The sequence below is a fragment of the Nyctibius grandis genome, chromosome 6 (genome assembly GCF_013368605.1).
Source record: "Nyctibius grandis isolate bNycGra1 chromosome 6, bNycGra1.pri, whole genome shotgun sequence".
In the NCBI taxonomy this organism is placed as follows: Eukaryota; Metazoa; Chordata; class Aves; order Nyctibiiformes; family Nyctibiidae; genus Nyctibius; species Nyctibius grandis.
This window is the reverse complement of record NC_090663.1, coordinates 15,693,376-15,711,387: the sequence shown is the minus strand read 5'-3', so window position 1 is coordinate 15,711,387 and position 18,012 is coordinate 15,693,376.

The window sequence follows — 18,012 nt, the reverse complement described above, 5'->3', positions numbered from 1 at the left end:
TCAATAAGCAACAACAAACTCAATGACACCATGTGCTCCCAGTAGCAACCAAGCTTGCTAAGAACACTGCAAAAGGACTGAAAAGGTTTGGGGCTTTTTATAAATTTTCAACTTTATGTTTACATCCTCTAATAAAAATTCTGAAGTACTTCCCCTGCAGAAATTCAGTGAAAATTTCAAATATTCTGTTTTCACTCTCATAAACACCAATGTCACCTGGACTGTAAGCTGTAGGATGCCAATTTTTTCTGTATGTAGGGTGAAGTGATGATTTTTGCTGGTCTATCAGAGTATCTCGTCATCCCATGCTTGTTTTATGAATGTCTGAATTTTCAGGTTGTTAGAAAAAATACAACTAAAGCTCCACTAGTTGTCTTCATAAAAAATAATAAAAATTCTATTTTATTCCACCCTAAGTGAAATATTTCAGCTTCAATAAATTCTAAAGAAAATCTATAAATATTTATTATACATATATTTAGTTTTAGAGTGTTGATTCAAAACAAAAAATCAAAATACCTAGTTTATAAACTGTCAAAATGAACTATTTCCTTTTAGAAAATAGTATTTATGGTGGGGTGGAGCTATTTGCCAAACTTGGCATAACATCACAAATAGCTGCAGTCAATCAAAAAAATGCAATTTTGTATAAATAAGCTATTTGTCTTTTAAAAAAAATGGACCCATTGTTGTTCTTTACTGATTGCTTAAGCCTGAGGGTCAGAGGGGTTTTTTTTGTATTTATTTATTTGTGACACTGTTACCTGTGATATCAGCTCTTGTAATTACTTTGGAGTCTGATGATCCACATTGTGGGCGAGTTTTGCTTGAGCTTTGTACCCTGTTTTTGCTTCAGAAAGTGGCATGAAGGAAAGTATGTCTAAATGAAGAATTTTTGTTCAAAATGTTTCCTTTAAAAAGTTTAAACACAAAGATTAATAGTTTTAGGTATGATTTTATATGATACACTTATTCTCAGAGAGTACATTTCCTATCCTATATGAATAACAGATACCCATTCCTCATTCAGACACGCTTTTGCCTGCCTCAGGGTTCAAATCCCAGTATCCTTTGTGGTTGCTGCCCACAAGCTTATGCATATCATAATTATTGTAGATGGGATGAACCCAAATAACCCCCCTTTAAGTAGACCAACTATTAATGACTTCCTGGAGATTCCCAACACAATCCCATTAAATATTAATTATAAAGCAACTTATTACACTACTGAGAGCAAGAATAATACCTCCTCAGTGACCTCATGGATTCTGACGATAGCTAATTCAAGACTGATGGGAAACAGAGGAGCTCAATAGAGAACAAAGGAGCACCATAAGGCTGTGTGATGCCTGTGGCACCACACAGAAATCCCCACAGCTGCAGTTTACTTCACTGCTATCAGCTGAGACCACTCTTCACCTGTATATGTGAAGTCACGGGTATGCAAAGTCAGCTATACATGTAAAATTAAGGACCCAAACATCTCCAAAGGGCTGAACACTGGACTTCTGGATGCTCAGTGAGTTATTCAGTATTTAAATTGTCTCCCCTTCCTCTGTTCTTCAACCTTTACCAAGACCCAGTCTTTTATTTTTCATATACAGGAGTCAAATGCAGCCCTGGGTAGCTCATGCTGTACAGCTGGACAGAATCCAGATTTCGCTGTGAAATCTGCTTCATTACTGAGAAGCAAAAAAAAAGGAATCAACTGCCCACAAAATGGCAGTCTAAAAGCTTGGCCTGCTCCCCATCCTGGAGGCAAAGGCTGTGCTGCCAAAGGTGCAGCTTCACACGCAAGCCCATCTTCCCCAGGTGGGGATGTAGCACTGAGCCCACGCGCAGGGCTGGGCAGCCCCTCATCCCATAGCATCTGCTGCGTTTCCTCCTGGGGCTTGAGTCAAACCTCCCTCAGGCTTTTCCAGGCACAACAGCATCAGTGAATTTGATATCACAAGAATCTCAAACTGTGATGGACACCTAGATGCCCCACTGCTTTTGTTTGATGTGATATTGACGCCTCTTGTACGTGCCTCCTAGAGACAGCAGAGGGATCTGTAATGTTATGTTTGCCATGTCGAGGACAGCGCTCCCACTGCCAGAGAAGACAAGGGTGCAGTGATCCCTGCTCAGCAAGAAAAGGGACAGAGTGAACATGAAAAATAGAGGAGGGGTGATAAATAAGCATTAAGCCTGAAGCCACTTTAATTGACAGAAAATAGAAAACACAGCAGCACATCCATGTAGAGATGGTCCTGTATTTTCCTCATACCCTCACTGAATAGAGGGGGAATTCAAGGGTTTGAGGAAGGCAAAATTCCACCAGCAACAGAAAAGTGATCTACTATGACAACAAACTCTTCTCTGACCTAGCAGAATTAATAAATCCATCATGACTACCTTAAGGGTTGCAGCACTACAGCTGAGAAACTGTGCAGTTGGATATTTTAAGTTAATGACCTTTTGTGGAACCTGGAGTTTGACTCCTCAGCAGTGATGCCAAATGCAGCAGCACTTAACAGTGGATGCCCCCGACCCACTGCCACCAAGAGATATTTGTTAAAATTTTTATTGTGAGTTTTCCAAGCCTGCTATTTGATTAATGCACTGTCCTAGCAATATTAAATGAAGCTTTAAGTGAATTTAAGATCCACTTTCTCCAACAACAACAGAGGCAAGCTATTCCAAAGTTATTTCCTAAAAATAAATGAATAAATAAATAAATAAATGGAAAGACCCAAAGATGCTTCCTCATCTTTGAAAGAGTCAGGACCTAGTTTTCCTCAGAGATTCTAAAACCAAGCACTTTTGTTTATCTGTCACCCAAATTGGACCTAAAATAAGTAGTTTCCCAAGCCTTAGCTGCATGATCTGCATATCTGGTTTACATAAGGCATGAAGCATATAGGATTGACCATTAGTGTATGTATTTAGAAGACTTTTAAAAAGGCAGTCTTAAAACATTGCCAGGTTAATTGACTGGTAAACCAAGTGGGATGTATTAAACAAGAAATTTATATTGACCTGGTTGCATAATAAATAAAAATTAATAAAAAGCCGTGCTTGACAAAAACCATTCAGTCTAATCCTGGGTAGAATCAGATTTGTTACAAGTTCACTGAGATGCACTATTTGCTTTTCTGGTACAATGTATTTCCCAGGCATATCAATCTGCAATGGCTGTGTAGGTACCTATGCCCAAACAAAGCAAAAGACTCTAGCCCTAATTTTTCAAAAAGACATACAGAAGCAGTAATATAATATAACCTATGTTTAAAGTACGCGTAAGGAGAAAACTAAATAACAAGGATTATAGAAGGAACAAATTAAGAAACATCAGTAAGAAAAACTAGAGGAACAGCAATGATTGGTAAATTTTCTTATTAACAAGCAAGGGAAATCTATCCCTTACACAGCTGTGAAGGGCACAGAACATTCACCTCCTCTTTCAATGAAAAAATGGAAAGCAACTGCAGTAAAATTAAAGCTTTTCCAATCAAACTGAGCAGGAGACAATAACCTAAATCCATTTGTCTTAGAGGAAACTGCTGAGAAACTTTCTCTCTGAGCATATCCATTACTGTTCATAATTAACAAACATTTGAAAACTCTGGGAATTTCAAAGGGCTGGAGGAGTGCCAGGATTAAAAAACTGAATAAAAGCGGGGGCTCTGGGAATTGTAAAGGACTTAACCATCAATTCCTGGAAAAAAATATGGAACCAATTTGAGACTGTCAATTAAATTTAGAGACTATGGAAATGTTCAGCATCAGTCAGCCCGATTTCATGGAAACTAGGTGTTTTCAAATCAACTGTTCCCTTTTCACAGAATCACAGAATCACAGAATCACAGAATGTTAGGGATTGGAAGGGACCTCGAAAGATCATCTAGTCCAATCCCCCTGCCGGGGCAGGATTGCCTAGACCATATCACACAGGAACGCGTCCAGGCGGGTTTTGAATGTCTCCAGAGAAGGAGACTCCACAACCTCTCTGGGCAGCCTGTTCCAGTGTTCAGTCACCCTTACAGTAAAGAAGTTTTTCCTCAAATTTAAGTGGAACCTCCTGTGCTCCAGCTTGCACCCATTGCCCCTTGTCCTGTCAAGGGATGTCACTGAGAAGAGCCTGGCTCCATCCTCTTGACACTTGCCCTTTACATATTTATAAACATTAATGAGGTCACCCCTCAGTCTCCTCTTCTCTAAGCTAAAGAGACCCAGCTCCCTCAGCCTCTCCTCATAAGGGAGATGTTCCACTCCCTTAATCATCTTCGTGGCTCTGCGCTGGACTCTCTCTAGCACTTCCCTGTCCTTCTTGAACTGAGGGGCCCAGAACTGGACACAATACTCCAGATGCGGCCTCACCAGGGCAGAGTAGAGGGGGAGGAGAACCTCTCTCGACCTGCTGACCACACCCCTTCTAATACACCCCAGGATGCCATTGGCCTTCTTGGCCACAAGGGCACACTGCTGGCTCATGGTCATCCTGTTGTCCACTAGGACCCCCAGGTCCCTTTCCCCTACGCTGCTCTCCAACAGGTCTGCCCCCAACTTGTACTGGTACATGGGGTTGTTCTTGCCCAGATGCAGGACTCTACACTTGCCCTTGTTATATTTCATTAAATTTCTCCCCGCCCAACTCTCCAGCCTGTCCAGGTCTCTCTGAATGGCTGCACAGCCTTCCGGCATCTCAGCCACTCCTCCCAGTTTTGTGTCATCAGCGAACTTGCTGACAGCGCACTCTAATCCCTCATCCAAGTCATTAATGAATATATTGAATAGAACTGGTCCCAGTACCGACCCTTGAGGGACTCCGCTAGACACAGACCTCCAACTGGACTCTGTCCTGCTGACCACTACTCTCTGGCTTCTTTCCTTCAGCCAGTTTACAATCCACCTCACTACCCGATCATCCAGACCACACTTCCTCAGTTTAGCTGCAAGGATGCTGTGGGAGACCGTGTCAAACGCTTTACTGAAATCGAGATAGACCACATCCACAGCTTTACCATCATCTATCCACCGGGTAACATCCTCATAAAAGGCTATCAAGTTGGTTGAGCAAGACTTCCCGTTGGTGAAGCCATGCTGAGTGCCCCTAATGATCCCCCTATCCTTGATGTGCCTAGAGACAGCACCAAGAACAAGTTGCTCCATCACCTTTCCAGGGATGGAAGTGAGGCTGACTGGTCTATAGTTACCCAGGTCCTCCTTCCTGCCCTTTTTGAAGACTGGAGTGACATTCGCTTTCCTCCAGTCCTCAGGCACCTCTCCTGTTGCCCACGACTTAGCAAAGATGATGGAGAGTGGCCTAGCAATGACTTCCGCCAGCTCCCTCAGCACCCGCGGGTGCATCCCATCAGGGCCCATGGATTTATGGACGTCCAGGTTGCTTAATTGGTCCCTGACCCAGCCCTCATTTACCAAGACAGATTCCTCCTCTATCCTGACTTCTTCTGAGGCCGCAGGGGTCCAGGGCTCCTCAGGACAGCCTCCAACAGTATAGACAGAGGCAAAGAAGGCATTCAGTAACTCCGCCTTCTTTTTATCCTCTGTCTCCATGACCCCCACCTCATTCATCAGTGGGCCTACATTGCCTCTAGTGTTGTCTTTACCTGCAATGTATTTGAAGAAGCCCTTTCTGTTGTCCTTGACCTCTCTTGCAAGGTTTAATTCCAAGGAGGCCTTAGCTTTCCTAGTTGCCTCCCTACATCCTCTGACAACAGACTTATATTCCTCCCAAGTGGCCAGCCCCTCCTTCCACGATCTGTACACCCTCTTCTTCCACTTGAGTTTGCCCAGCAGTTCCCTGTTTAACCATGCAGGTCTCCTGGTACCCTTCCTTGTCTTCCTACCTGTTGGGATGCTCTGATCTTGAGCTCGGAAGAAGCAGTCCTTGAACGCTAACCAACTATCTTGGGCCCCCTTACCTTCTAGTACCCTGTCCCATGGGATTTCCCCTAGCAATTGCTTGAAAAGGCCAAAGTTGGCCCTCCTGAAGTTCAGGGTTGTGATTCTGCTAGCTATTCTGTTCCTGCCACATGAGATCCTGAACTCTACCATCTCATGGTCACTACAACCAAGGCTGCCCTCAACCTTCACCTCTTCAACCAGACCCTCCTTGTTAGTGAGGATCAGATCCAGCAGCGCTCCTCTCCTAGTTGGCTCATCCACCATTTGCATCAGCAAGTTATCATCAATGCACTGGAGGAACCTCCTGGACTGGGGATGGCTGGCTGAGTAGGTCTCCCAGCAAATATCAGGGTAGTTGAAATCCCCCACAACAACCAGGCCCTGTAATTGCGAGACTGCTCTCAGCTGCCTGTAGAAGCCCTCATCACCCTCCTCATCCTGATCCGGTGGCCTGTAATAGACACCCACAACAGTATCACCCCTGCCAGCCTGCCCCTTAATTCGCACCCACAAACTCTCAACTCGCTCCTGATCTGCCTCTGGACAGAACTCAATACATTCTAGCTGCTCACTCACATAAAGAGCAACTCCACCACCTCTCCTTAGCGGCCTGTCTTTCCTGAACAGGACATAGCCATCCATGACCACATTCCAGTCATGCGAGGCGTCCCACCAAGTCTCTGTAATTGCCACTAGATCATAGCGCCCCGACCGAACACGGATTTCTAACTCCTCCTGCTTATTCCCCATGCTGCGTGCATTGGTGTACAGGCATTTCAGGGAGCGAGCTGGGCACACCGATTTCATCCCAGATTCACCCCCTGATTTCACCCCAGGGGGATGGGAGGCCTCCTGGTCTACCTCAACACTAGAGCATTGCCCCAGTGGTGCAAGCCCAGCTACCACCCCATCCCCCTTCGAATCTAGTTTAAAGCTCTCCGAATGAGCCCTGCTAATTCCTGTCCCAGAACCCTTTTGCCCCTACGACATAAACCTTTCCCATGTATCACTGTCACGCCTGTTGTCTTATAAAACCAGCCATTATCAAAGAACCCAAAGCCCTGCCTGTAGCACCAGTCTCGTAGCCAGGTGTTAATAGAGAGAATCCTACTAATCCATCCTGACTTTTTATGTCAGGATTTCAGGTCTAACTGATAGAGTCAAGCTATATTGTTATATATTTGGATTTCTCCTAGACTCAGTACCATTCACTTTCTGATCTTAGATCTCAAAATCTTGGATCTAAAAGACAGTACAATGAATTATAACTTGGTCCACTGATGGATCTCAAAATGCAGTTCATACTGAGAAAATAGTCAGTAGTGGAGCTTTAGCCATAAGACCACAGGGAATTGATTCTTGATCCCTATTTTTATCAGTAACTGAGCTAAAGCTACAAAAATTTTTCTAGCACAGTAACTGATAAGATCAAAGAGTATACTTAATAGTCAGATTACTGTTACAGGGAGACCAGAATCGCTTGGTAAATGATCACAAAGCAAGAAAAGTACATTTCATATGGTCAAATGTAGCATAAGATAGATGGGAACACAGAGTGCAGGTTGTACAAGTTTCTGTCTTGGAAATAAGTAATTCAGAAAGGGACTTAGAGGTCATCATAGCCAATTGCCTCAACATGAGTTTACAGCACAAAGCTGTGGCAAGAAGTTCTTGTACACTCAAAAACGTAACTAACTTCAATCGGAGGAGGGAAACCTTGGCTTTTTTCATCTTTCTGCACAGCACGGGTCATGAATTTCCTGCTATGATCATCTGGGCATATCTCTCCTAATCAGTTCCCTGACATTGCAGAGGCCTCAAGCACTGCTCACACGTTGGTCTCTCTTATCTCCTTGCCGGTGACACACAACACTTAACTCTCGCGGTGACTGAACTTCACATTATTTAGGCCAACCATCCAGCAGCTTTGGATTCAGTATAGAAGTTCCTAGGTGAAAACGTAATGAAAAGGTGGTACGGATAAGGGTGGTCAAACTGCATCAGCAAAAGCCAACCCTTCAGCCTTCCCAAGCTGGGTGATAAGTCTTCATAAGGCCAACTGCACTAACACACCCAGAGTTTATCTTATCAAGGGCAGGGAGGGCCCCTGGATACACTTTCCCCTGTGACACAGGGCTGCCTATGCATGGGGACTCAGAGTGCCTGCACCCTGGAGCCTTGCTGTGGGACATCCCTCTCCCAGGGAAGACAAATCTGAACTGCATGAGGATTAGATGCAGGAAAGGGGGTACAGGTTGACACCCCTTCAGTGAGATGAATCTTCCCAGCTTTAATCTCTAGAATTTGGTGATATATATTGTGCCAATATTTTTTTCAGAAAATTATCTTTCTGCCAGGGTTAGAAAACATCAGGCTGACAGTTTTACTCTCAGCTTTCCACAATTTGTGCATGGATTTCTATACTTGGCTATAAGCTGAAATTTGCAGGCAAACCCTTAAGACCATGCTACTTCTTTGTAGTACTCTGTTTTTTAATCATATTAACAATGAAAGCTCAGATTACTGTTCACGTGGTTAAGAGCTTTCCTTCAGGAATTGGTGTTTCATATATTCAAAAGGCATAGAAACAGCATTTTCAGAACAATGATTTATTCAGATGTCTTTTCTCTCAAGTATTTGCAAAAATAGGTTCATAGAATAAAAGTCACAGACTCATAGTTCTGTGCCCTAATTCAAACTTCAGTTAATGCCTACTGGAGCCCTAGCTGTTTCTGGGAGATATCACCTGTCTTGCTCACAGCATATTCCTTCTGCTCTGCATTTCTGACCACTGAGAACTCATCCCACCCCGTTCCTGAAGATTGCCTTTAGCCTGGTAAGAGTAAACTCCCAGTCTGATGAGATAGAGTGTATTTCCCCACAGGGAGCCTTCCTACCTTTCAAGACTTGTATCTATTCCCTACCTGTTTGGTTTACACTTTAGCAGCTTATTTTGATGTAACTCCTTGAAGTCAGAAAGTATAATATGAAACAGGGAATCTAAAAGCATGTAATTAAAAAAGTAATTCCTGCAGGTCTCTCCTTCTGTCCCCCTCCCTAAAAGGATTACATTAAGTATCTGATATTTGACATTTGTAGGGACATCACAAGGTTGCTTTTTTTTTTTTTTTAATAAATCAGAAATTGATAGAATACAGGGAGACAGGACACATAACTTGGTTAAATCATTAGCACAGACCTCTCAAAATGTGATTCAATACATCAGTCATTTTTGTCTGATCTTTATTATTCTCCTAGGGCCTGAGTATAGTAGAGATGATAAAACACCTGGAGTATTATGAAGATGAGTTAATTGATCTTCATGAAGGACTTATGCACTACAGAGAAGAGGATCTTAAAAGTCATGCCAGATGGACATTGCTTGAGCTGGTGCAGAAGCATCAGCGTGACAGATTTATTGGGGGAAGGGCGCAGCAGGAAGGGGGCTAAACCAGGACATTCCACCCCTTATTCCATACCACTCACATCATACTCAGATCACCACTACCTTTTCCTTTCCAAATATACATACACATATCACTAGTTTATGATTCATCTCTATACAAAAAGTTCATTAAGTTCATTTGGTTCAGGATTGTGGGTTTCCATCTGGCTAGCAGTCTCTCAGGGCAGGAGACATGGTTTTGTCATGGTTCGTGCCCACGGGTTGCAGGTTAAAGATGTCAGACTCGAGGAGGTTACTGGACGCCACTTGATGAAGCTAGCTCCGGTCTCATCACCACTGTCTTAACCTGAAAGACACTTATGAACACTGTTAGTATTATGCAGCAATTAACATCATGCAGTTCAGAATTAAGTATTCTCACCCAAGATTCACACAGGAACCCAAGATATCACACAGGAACCCCTGGACGCGTTCCTGTGTGATATCGTCTAGGCAATCCTGCCCCGGCAGGGGGATTGGACTAGATGATCTTTCGAGGTCCCTTCCAATCCCTAACATTCTGTGATTCTGTGATTAGATCACCTTCAGGGACACATCGGACTTCACCATCCTGCAGCATCACCCACCAAGTACATCCAGGTCCCTGAGCAAATGGGTTTACCTTTACCCGTAGCAGGCAGAACCCAGACAGTTTTTCCCAACAGATTCCTTTCATGCACCACAGGGACTTTATCCCCTTCTACTGTATGTAAAAGGTCTGACTGAGCAGGGCCAGCTCGATTGATAGATCCCCTTGTGTTAACTAACCAGGTAGCTTGTGCCAAATGCTTAACCCAGTTTTTAAAGGTTCCACCCCCCATTGCTTTTAGGGTAGTTTTTAACAGCCCATTGTATCGTTCAATTTTCCCAGATGCTGGTGCATGATAGGGGATATGATATACCCATTCGATGCCATGCTCTTTGGCCCAGTTGTCTATGAGACTGTTTTTGAAATGAGTCCCATTGTCCGACTCAGTTCTCTCTGGTGTGCCGTGTCGCCACAAGATTTGCTTTTCAAGGCCCAGAATAGTGTTCCAGGCAGTGGCATGGGGCACAGAGTATGTTTCCAGCCATCCGGTGGTCGCCTCCACCATGGTAAGCACATAACATTTACCCTGGCGGGTTTGAGGGAGTGTGATATAGTCAATTTGTCAGGCCTCCCCATATGTATATTTCAACCACCGCCCCCCCATACTACACAGGTTTTAACTGTTTGGCTTGCTTAATTGCAGCGCACGTTTCACAGTCATGGATAACCTGTGCAATAGAGTCCATGGTTAAGTCCACCCCTCGGTCACGAGCCCATCTGTATGTTGCATCTCTCCCTTGATGACCTGAAGTGTCATGAGCCCACCGAGCTAAAAATAGTTCACCTTTATGTTCCCAGTCCAAATCTATTTGGAACACTTTAGCAGCTTGATCTGCTTGTTGGTTGTTTCAATGTTCCTCAGTTGCCCGACTTTTAGGTACGTGAGCATCTACATGATGTACCTTTACGACTAGTTTCTCTAGCTGAGCAGCAATATCTTGCCACAATTCAGCAGCCCAAATAGGTTTCCTTTTGCGCTGCCAGTTGCTTCGTTTCCACTGCTTTAACCACCCCCCAAGGCATTTGCTACCATCCATGAGTCAGTATAGAGATACAGCCTTGGCCACTTTTCTCATTCAGCAATGTCTAAAGCCAGCTGGATGGCTTTTACCTCTGCAAATTGACTCGATTCACCTTGTCCTTCTGTGGCTTCTGTGACTCATCGTATGGGACTCCATACAGCAGCTTTCCACTTCCGATGCTTTCCTACAAGACGGCAGGATCCATCGGTGAACAGGACATACTGCTTCTCATCCTCTGGTAGTTCATTATATGGTGGGGCTTCTTCAGCACGTGTCACCTCCTTTTCTGGTGGCATTCCAAAGTCTTTGCCTTCTGGCCAGTCCATGATCACTTCTAAGATTCCTGGGCGATTAGGGTTTCCTATTCGAGCCCTCTGTGTAATTAATGCAATCCATTTACTCCATGTAGCATCAGTTGCATGATGAGTAGTAGGAACCTTACCCTTGAACATCCAGCCTAGTACTGGTAACCGGGGTGCCAGGAGAAGCTGTGCTTCAGTACTGATTACCTCTGAGGCAGCTCTAACTCCTTCATATGCTGCCAGTATCTCTTTTTCAGTTGGGGTGTAATTGGCCTCAGAGCCCTTGTATCCTCGACTCCAAAATCCTAGGGGTCGACCTCGAGTCTCCCCTGGTACTTTCTGCCAGAGGCTCCAGGTAGGACCGTTGTCCCCAGCTGCGGTGTAGAGCACATTTTTAACATCTTGTCCCGTACGGACTGGTCCAAGGGCTACTGCATGCACAATCTCTTGTTTAATCTGTTCAAAAGCCTGTCGTTGTTCAGGGCCCCACTGAAAATCATTCTTCTTTCTGGTCACTTGATAAAGAGGGCGCAAAATCTGGCTGTAATCTGGAATATGCATTCTCCAGAAAACCACAATGTCTAAAAAGGCTTGTGTTTCCTTTTTGTTAGTTGGTGGGGACATGGCTGTTATTTTGTTGATCACCTCTATCGGGATCTGGCGACGCCCATCTTGCCATTTAATCCCTAAAAACTGGATCTCCCGGGCAGGTCCTTTGACCTTGCCTCTTTTTATGGCAAAACCAGCTTGCAGAAGAATTTGGATTATTTTCTTCCCTTTGTCAAAAACTTCTGCTGCTGTATCACCCCATACAACGATGTCATCAATGTATTGCAAATGTTTTGGAGCTCCACCCTTTTCTAGTGCAGTCTGGATCAGTCCATGGCAAATAGTAGGACTGTGTTTCCACCCCTGGGGCAGTCGATTCCAGGTATACTGGATACCTCTCCAGGTAAAAGCAAACTGTGGCCTGCACTTTGGTGCCAAAGGAATAGAGAAAAATGCATTAGCAATGTCTATAGTGGCATATCACTTGGCTGCCTTTGACTCCAGTTCGTATTGAAGTTCTAGCATGTCTGGCACAGCAGCACTCAGCGGTGGCGTAACTTCATTTAGGCCACGATAGTCCACAGTTAATCTCCATTCTCCATCAGACTTTCGCACTGGCCATATAGGACTATTAAAGGGTGAGCGAGTCTTGCCAATCACTCCTTGATTTTTTAATTGTCTAATCAGTTTATGAATGGGGATCAGGGAGTCTCGATTGGTGCGATATTGTCGTCGGTGCACTGTGGTAGTAGCAATTGGCACCTGTTGTTCTTCAACATTCAGCAACCCCATAACAGAAGGATCCTCCGAGAGGCCAGGTAAGGTAGACAGCTGTTTAATGTCCTCAGTCTCTACAGCTGCTATACCAAAGGCCCATCTATAGCCTTTTGGGTCCTTAAAATACCCTCTCTTGAGGTAGTCTATGCCAAGGATGCACGGAGCATCTGGGCCAGTCACAATGGGGTGCTTTTTCCATTCATTTTTAGTTAGGCTCACTTCGGCCTCCAATACAGATAACACTCGAGATCCCCCTGTTACTCCCGAAATACTGACAGATTCTGTCCCTTTATGATTCGATGGCATTAGAGTGCACTGTGCACCAGTGTCTACCAAGGCTCGATACCTTTGTGGTTCTGGTGCACCAGGCCATCGAATCCACACAGTCCAATAAACTCGGTTGTCCCTCTCCTCCACCTGGCTGGAGGTAGGACCCCCCTAATTAAGAAATGGATTCGTGCTGCTCACAGGGATTGGACCTTCATTTCCCTTATTCACATTTGGGAAAAAGTGATTTGAGGCCCATCTACCCTGACTGGGGTCCTGCTCACTGGTAACTGGAGAAGCCATCCTCCTAGAAAAACTCTCTCTGGTATTTCTTTTAGCTTGCAACTCACGTACTCGTGCCTGTAGGGTACTGGTAGGTTGTCCATGCCATCTGCTCATGTCCTCCCCATAATCACGCAGGGCAAACCACAGGATACCTCGTGATGTGTTCCGTTTCCTTTGAGCCGGTCCTGTAGGAGAGCGTTTTCTCCTAACAGCTGCAACGCAGGCCTGTGTAGGTAGAGAGTCAAGTTTATTCTCGATCATGGACAGTTTGTCTGACAGTTGTTTAAATGAGTCCTTGTTTTCCTTTGTCAGTTTTTCCACAGCTGAGATGCGGGTCTGCAGTGGGGAAGAAATACTATCTTCATACTGTCACATACAGTTAGCCATTTTGCCCATCTAGCTCAGTCAGTAGAGCATGAGACTCTTAATCTCAGGGTCATGGGTTCAAGCCCCATGTTGGGTGCCAATAAATCTGTCACGGTTTAAAGCTGGGCCGGCTATTAAACCTGAGGCAGACGCTCTCTGTTAACCCTCCCCCCCCACCTGAAGGGAAAGGGAAAGGGAAAAGAGAAAGAGACTTATGGGTTGGAAAGTTAAAACAGTTTTAATAAACTATAATAATGAAAAAGAGTGTAATAATAATATTGGAATAATCAAATATATACAAAACCAATATCGAGCTCCCCCGATATCAGCCACGTCACCACCGGCACTGCAGGGCAGGCTCCGGGAAGGCCCAGGCTGGGCCCAGCGACGGTCGAGAGCTGGATTCAGGGATGCACGGATCGGGATCAGGGGCAGCAGGAAAACAGACAGAGTCCTTCTTGGACACTGGCCAAAGGCTCAAGCCGCAGAAGCAGCCCGAAGCAGCAGCAGCACCCAAACACAGCAGAGGAAGCAAGGGAAGGCAGAAGGGGCAAGAGAAAAGGGCGAGACCCTCATGATCCCCCCGCTTTATACTGAGAATGAAGTGTATGGGATGGAATACCTTCGTTGGTCAATTTTGGGTCACCTGCCCTGTCCGCTCCCCCTGCAGGTGAGACCCCCCTTCAGCTCTTCACTCATAAGCAGTGAGGAATTTAGCAGTGACCTTGCTTTCTCTAAGACTAAGTACAGCAAGAGCCTTTCTACATAACATCCCTGCCAGTGCCTCAGTGATAACTACAAACTTCGAGCGTTATCAGTCCTAGAAGCGGACACTGTCTGCAAAACATGCAGTTAGTTTCAGAAAGTGCAGTTACTTAGAGGAGACTTAGCTGAAAGTAAAAATCACTGAAAGGAAAATTGGCCTGGTTTAGGCTAAACCAGGACACACAGTCATGATTCTTCCGCATTGCACAGAATAGGAACCACTTGTTTCTTACAGATTACACAGAGGCTAACTTTGCTAGAGGACAGAACCAGTCGGGAAATCTGGAGTATTCAAGTATTTAGTGCTACTGCCAGGACACAGGGCCATGAAGAGAAGAATTTGGCTCCCCTTCAATCTGTGGGAAATATCTCCAAGATGATATTCTTAAGGTCATTTGGAAACAAAACAAAGCACTTGTTCTTTCAAAAAATTCCCCTTTTCTGGACATTGGTTCTTGACTAGCTGAGTTTTAAGGCATAAATCTTTTATGTTTATTGAATGTCCAATTTACAAGTTCAGTTCCTTAGCAGCAAGCTCCCTTCCTCTCTTGTAAAGGCCCTCAAGCAGGAATTGCTATGGATTTATGGGGGTTTTATCCACTTTAAGAAAAATGCATTGAGAACAATAACTCAGCTGCTGATAAAGCAAGTCTGTCGCTGATCCTGCTTCACTGTGTAAAGTAAAAGAGGTTTGAGAATCCAAGGCTTGCCCTTCCTTCTGTCCATGGGTATTTTGGTAAATCTGCACAGACTTCACCTGAACAGACTTCACCATCTCTACAGCCACAGGCAAAATCAACAGGAACTGACACTCAGTTTAAGCTCCACAGTTAAAACTGCCATTCACTTGAGACAGGCCAGCTCAGAAGCTAAGCAATCCGTTTCTCATCTGTAGACATATTTTGAGGCAGGAAATGCTTGTGACTCTTCTCTCAATTTCTTCAATGCTCTCCATTTGTGGTACAGCTCTGCACTGTCTTGAGGAACACTATTACCTCACAATCAAGTAAGCTTCTCTGTTTAATCTGTGAATATTTAGGAAACTGGTAGTACCAAGGTCCACATGACTTCCAGCAAGGTTACTTCAGAAATTACATCAAATTTAAAGACTACAAATTATGCCCAGAACAGTCAATAAATTAACAAGATGACTCAGAATGAATAACTAGATATTCATTCAAATCATGCTAACCGTTAAGTTTAAAGTAAAGACAGAAGAATGCATGGAAGTTTAGAAAACGATAATATTCTATAACTTATACATGTTGAAAGAAGGCAGTTATATTCCATGATTTTGTTAAATTGCACAGTAATTTGAAAATACAATTCCATTTAAAATGAACAATTGAAAAGAATAATTATATTTCATTATGTCAGCTGGGTTGCTCAGTTGAACACTGTACTGCTGGATAGATACAGTGGCACGGAATCCCATAATGTGATAAGTTTAAGAAAATCATGATTATCAGCCCTATATGCTGGGAGATATTTTATTACTGCTGCTGGCAACTGACATATTTAAAAGTCATTAATTGGAAATGGGATAGAAATAGAGAAAAAAAAAAGTGGCTGAAAATGTAGTTCTTACATCTCAAAACACTTTTTTACCACTTCAATTCACCAAGAAATTGAACTTTTTAGTATTTGATTATATAGTTAAAGATTAATCAAGCTGCTTTAAAATACCATCTTTTGCTAAAGAACCTGTTCTCCAGCCCTTTGATCATCTTTGTAGCCCTCCTTTGGACCTTTTCCCATCTGTCTGCATCTTTCTTGATTTGTAGGGACCAGAACTGGATACAGTTCTCCAGGTGCAGCCTTACAAACTCTGAGTAGAGTGGGATGATCACATCTCTATCTCTGACAATGCCCCTGTGGATGCAGCCTAGGATCCAATTTGCCTTCATTGCTGCAGCGGTGCACCGCTGACATGTTCAGCTTGTTGTCCACCAGGACCCCCAGGTCCCTTTCAGCAAGGCTGCTCCCCAGCCACACAGGTCCTAGTCTGTACTGGGCTCTGTGGTTATGTCATCCCAGGTACAGGACTTCACACTGTCTTTATTAAACTTCATACTGTTCTTGCTAGCCCACTCTTCCAGCCTGTCCAGGTCTCTCTGTAAGAAGGCTCTCCCTTCTCATGTGTCCACCTCACCACCCATTTTGTCATCAGCAAACTTAGCAAGGATGCTTTCAATCCCATCATCCAGATAATTTATGAAGATGTTGAACACCGTGGGGCCTAATATTTGTCCCTGGTGGGTCTCACTTGTGACAGGCTGCCAGCCTGAGCAAAACCCACTGATTACCACCTTCTTAGTGCAGCTTGCAAGGCAATTTCCTACCCATCTTGCAGACCAGTGTCACACGCTTTCCTGAAGTCCAGGCAAACAATATCCACTGCTCTCCCCATGTTGACAGAAAATGTTATTTCATAATAGAAAGTGATCAGGTTAGTCAGGTGATTTCTGGATTTCAATTCTGTTCAGAATCAAGAAAGGCTTCACAGTGCACTAAAATGTGGGAAATCAAAGTTTCAAATAATATTTAATTATTATAAAGATTTAAAGATTATAAAGACTAAAAAGGTCTAAGGAAAGAGAAATGCACCCACTCTCCTTTCTAACTCAGCACTAGCCTGAATATGAAACCTCAGAATTAGACAGCCAAGCCAGAACAATGTTGAAAACCACATCTCCTGTGTCTCTTTTTCAGGGTATTTTCCTAATCTCTCTTGGTGAGCCCATCAATCTGACTTCAACAAGAAGTAGCTACTGTTCTTCCATTTATTGCAGGTATTGTAAGAAATCAGAACTGACTGCCTAATAAGGGACACTTAGATTTTTGGTTTATATGTGGTTCATTCAGTCAGCAGTTCATGCCATTTTGCTAACAGGCTACAGCCTTTTTTCCAGGCTGGCAAGCTATACTCCAATTTATACTTTTTCTGGTATTGCAGACTTTACTGTGTGACTTCTTCTGCCACTCCTTAGCAACTGAATAGCACAGGATGCATGGCTGGAAGAAAGCAAGAAAGGTTATGATGTTTTTCCATCCTGTATAGGATTTCTATATATATTTGCTGTTTCAGTTCCATGGTTAGAATAGCAGCCAGCATAAAGCAGGCATATCTTATGCTGGCATGTAGAGAATAAGGAAAAAGAAAAGGCACATATGCTCATACAGACTTGCAAAGTTTCCTAAGATAAGTCTCAGTCTTAGCTAGTATTTGGGAAGTTTCTTCCTCACTAAATTTAGTATTTATAGTAATAACCTCTTAGTTATACAAGGCAAATATAGGACAAAGCTAAGAATGAAGTTGCATGAAGTAAAAATTAAGTGAGCCTTTCAAAAGGTTTGTAAATCCCATAAGAGCCAGCAAGAGCTGTTTTCTGGATACATTTCTTTTTGGAATGATCCCTTTTTATATTTGAAATCCTTCACAGTTATATTAATTTACATCCATTGTGGATCACAGCATTCTGAGGTATTTTCTGTTGAAATGCTCATCATTCTTGAACTTCAGTCTTAAATCTCTAATGTCTAGTTTATGCAAGGGTATTTTATTAATCACAACACACATCACTGATTAGAAAGTATGACCTATTAACCAAGCGATTGTGCCATCACATTTATGTCATATTTGTTAGTTTTAGGGTTCGTGTTTTCTTTGGAACTTCCAGATGCTGTTTGGTTTAACAAGTTAGACTCTCAGTCTGCCCAGTCTTCAAGAATTGC